We start from the raw sequence: 4,786 nt of genomic DNA on the forward strand, positions 1-4,786 counted from the left end.
TTCCTGTATATTGTATGTTCAAATGACATTACCTTGAATTTACCTTGAATGTTATAACTGTATACTTATAACATTATATAACATTACAAAACAATTTTCAATTGTACAATTTACAATTTTCTTAATTTTTAACTTTTTTTGTTAAGGTTGTTAAAATTTCAGATTTGTGACGGTAAAAAAATCCCTTTTTATACTGTTCCACTTTTTTTTTATGTCTAATACCACAATATAATGATAACACAATAGACATAATATTATCTAAATTGCAAATAACTAATACATTGGAACATGTAATAAAATAATATCCCATTTAAATTATAGTTTGTATAATTATGTGACCATGGCGGCATTGTGGAATAGTGGTTAGCACTGTGGCCTCGAGTACTGAGTACTCCAGTTTCCACCCACACTCTAAAACATGCAGAGTAGGAAAATTCGCATTTCCAAATTTTGCCATGTCCTGTGATAAACTGAGAATATGGTTTAGGGAATAAGTGAGAGAGTCAATATGTGACTATTATAAAGCACTGCTACTATATTCTGTACTTTGAGCATGCTTTATTCCTTTTTAAAACCCTCAAAATCCAAGCAGTACAAAAATGTGCCAACAACGCAGCATAGGTAAATGGCAATAAAAAAAAAAAAATAAATAAACCTTATATATAAACCTTGCTGGTTTGTGTTACTGGGGATGCTCGAGACTTCAAACTGAAGTGAATTTTAATGTTTTTGAAGAGTTTTTGGATATGTTACAGTCAGGTAGAAGAAAACGTAATCATTACTTTTTTAAAGGGGAATAAGTGGAAATAATTAAAAATAAAAAAATAATGTGGAACTCTCAAACTAAGAATATTATTATTATTTGGTCATAAAAAAAATTAAAACCACAAAAAAAACATGTGATCATGTTTATCTGTGCGATTTCTTTGCTTATGTGACCCAGTTTCTATTTTTTTGCTCGGTCATCTTTGGCTAGTTGGTAAAAATTAACTAAAATTAAATCATTATTGGCTATTTTGCGCTTAAAAAAGGGATATCACACTCTATACTGCATAATCCTGAGCCCTGTATGTTAATTAAAAAACAGCAAAACAATGGCTAAAATGCTCTGTGCTTTAAGGGCTACATATACAGTATAAATGTTCATTCTTTCACTTCCCAAATCAGGTTGCCTCAGGCCTAGCTTAGCATATTTAGGCAGCATTTCCACCAGCCTTAAAGTCTTTTGTGTCTCATCCTAACATCTAGTATTGCCATGATTTTAAAGACTAGAAATGATTAGAAAATGTAAAGTTCTTTTATTTAAAGTTTAAAGTTTTGTTTAAAAACATATTGCATGAGCAGCCTAAGAGATTCTTAGGGCACAGAAATGAATTTTCTTTATTCACAGCTGAAACACTTAGCCTGTGAGTGCTAACTCATCTTATTGAAGAAACACTGGTCGTGGAATAATAGTGCAAAATGATGCAATTTATGCACTTCAGAAGCTTTTGTGTTTTATGCCTCAACATAGTCAACATGGCTTTCCTGGCCACCAACCTTACACTCACATGTTTTTTGTTGTTTGCAGCTTTCTGATGTGCAATGATTTCCTCAAACCGCTGTGTGTCCGAATGCCAGAAAATAAGCAGGTTGTGAATTACCCAGCCTGCCTTTCACTAAAAAAGATTTTCCCTAATTATTACATATGTTTGATGTAAACATTAATTAAAACTCTTGTTAACTTGTAGCTTTAATATTTATGAATTATAGCTGATTGGATAATTTAGTCAATTTTATCAGCTTTAAGCGGTAAAATAGCTATTTTATTTGACTCACGTATTATTTTTCACAGTTAAAATGTAATATAATAGATAATGGTATATTTAAAAAAGAGTGTCAGTTACAAATTTTTAATAATTAGTCATATATTTTTAGGAACTATTTCCTCATTTTTGGATTAAATATTTTTTGGGAGTAAATGCTTTGGAGTGAAATTCAGCTTCCATTCAGACACAAGACTCCCCGCAGATGAGGAATGTGCTTCCTTCGGGGTGATGGCCTTTTTCAACACTTTCATTTTACTTCCTGTTTCTATGACATCACCAATTCAGGATTTACAGCCCGTTGGCGTAAGTGAAAGCTGATGGTGTGTGTGAGCGTGTATGCATGTGTGTGTGCATGTGTGTGTGTGTGTATGTGTGTGTGTGTGTGTGTGTGTGAATAAGTTGTAATCCTTCTCATCCTATATAGCATTAGCATACTAGAGTACCAAATCTTACATTCAGCAAAACTAAAGAGCTGAAACATTCCCCCAGATCAGGTGTACGGAAGCATTTTTGTTTTCCTGGTAGGTTACAGCACTTATTCAAAATTGTCTTTCTTTGATGATTCAGTGCAGGCTAAAGAAGTCACAGCAGCTTTAAGGAAATTGATAGGATTAAAATGCACCTTACACCTCACTTACAACACATAAGCTACACAATAGCACAATGACAAAATCACACTGCTTTAAATACTGTATTTCACACCAGGAAAGCTACCCATGTTTGACTTATTAAATTACAAATTCTACTTTTGTTCTCTTGCTATATGCTGCTAAGAGTCTAAATGAATAATGCAAACACTATAATAAAGTGTCTTATACTCTGATGTTGAATATTCTACTAAGAAATTTTAAGCCAATGCTTATTTTGTACGGTATCGAAATTTACTCTCTCGTCGTCTATACTGCTTTATCCTGTGTACAGGGTTGCGGGGGGCCTGCAGCCAATCCCAGGAGATTTAGGGCACAAGATGCAGTACACACAAACTCACACACTATGGGCAATTTGGGAACACCAATTAGGCTAATCTGCATGTCTTTGGACTGTGGGAGAAAACTGGAGCACCCAGATGAAACCCACCAAGCACCCACGGGGAGAACATGCAAACTCCAAGCACACAGACCCGGCCCTGGACATGCTAAGCCACTGTGCCACCCGGGTATCAAAATTGTAAAAAAAAAAAAAAAAAAAATCCCTTCATTTTATGCTACATTTGACACACATAAAAGCAAAATTCTCTCTCTCTCTCTCTCTCTCTCTCTCTCTCTATCTACCTATCTATCTATCTATCTATCTATCTATCTCCCATTTCTGTCTCTCTATTTCACACACATCCTGGTTTTCAGTCATCATTACTTTATCATTATGATTGTGTGACAGTTTTAAGCTTGTGGGGCATTTTTTTGTATGGTATAGTAACATACATTCAGTGGAAAACCCAAAGAATATTTGCAAGTGTGTGTGTGTGTGTGTGTGTGAGAGAGAGAGAGAGAGAGAGAGAGAGAGAGAGAACGAGAGACAGAGCAGTGCACAGAAGATGTGTAAATAAGTAAGATGTTACATACTGATGAAATTCCCAGAGGGACCAGGATGGATAATGTTATCTAGCTCTAGTGATGTATAAACCAGATGGGGAGGTTATGTCTCAAATATCTCTCATTATTACACACTGTTGCGGTTCTAGCACATTTAAAACAGCACGCAAGTACATTTAAAATATATATTTTAACCTTTCTGGGGGACTAAGGAAAAAGTCTGCTATGGGGCCCTCCTACCTGTTCACTGAGCCATTTACTACTGACACACAGTAACACCTGACACCTCAGTGCTCCCACTACTATCATACCTCCTATAAATCAGCTTGATTCATCTGCCAGGGAATAACTAAACCGATGCAGAGAAGAATTTGGTATAAATAAACAATATTTATTGAATAATATATAAACAAACATTACATTAACAATATTCATTGACTGTGCCATATTCTTTTTTTAATATTATTCTTTTTTTATTATTTCTATTATTATTATTATACAATTTTCACATGACAAACATTGTGTTCAATCTACAATCTGGGCATTACTATGGCTTGGTTCAATAGCAAAGTCTACTTGAATGTTATTATTTACTGTTCATTAAAATTGCATTGTTAAAACGAATATTTTAAATTCACTGTTTAATCGATTGTCAATATTAATCAATTACTTTGGATGTGGCATTAGTCCAACTTTTTATTACATTTTTTGGCTAAGAACAGTTAAATACTAAAATTCATGTATGAATTAAAAGAGATGAAAGAGATATAAAAGTCGATATTACTGTACACTGACAGAAATATGCATTTTAAATAAGCATGAGTCTTATATTAATGATTTTTTAAAATATTTTATGAAGCTTTAACAGAATTAAAACAACAATAATATAATAAATATATAATAATAATAGTGTTAATAAAAGTGATGTTAGAATCATCTACTAACAACAGTGTGCCTGAGCATAATGGACCATTTACCTTAAAAAGTATGTAAAGAAAATTTACCACATGGTGCCAAAAACTCAGTATGAATGGGCATTCCCAAAACATATGTTTGTAATCCCCTTTAGAGCTTGTATTGCATGTTTTTATATGCATGTTTTATTATTGGACAATTTTAGCAAATAACTTTGCATGGTGTTACATACTCCATGAATGAACTTAAAGTGTATCTTAAAGTGAAAACTGATGGCCCAAATTTTTAGATGAAGTAGAAATATTATTCCAAATATTTTCCAATTAAGGTCAACACCAAAAACTCTAAGCTCTCTGGACCAGACTAAAAGAAAACCTATAACAGGATCTTTATGAGTACTGAACAAATTATACAGATAAGAGACCAAACTCTGAGTTGGAGATTTCTGTAGATGTTGAAACAGGGGATGATTTTCTAATTGAGCACCCAGGGAACACCATACGCTCTAAGTGTAGAACGCAACTTAAAATA

Source organism: Clarias gariepinus, chromosome 7 (assembly GCF_024256425.1).
Source record: "Clarias gariepinus isolate MV-2021 ecotype Netherlands chromosome 7, CGAR_prim_01v2, whole genome shotgun sequence".
In the NCBI taxonomy this organism is placed as follows: Eukaryota; Metazoa; Chordata; class Actinopteri; order Siluriformes; family Clariidae; genus Clarias; species Clarias gariepinus.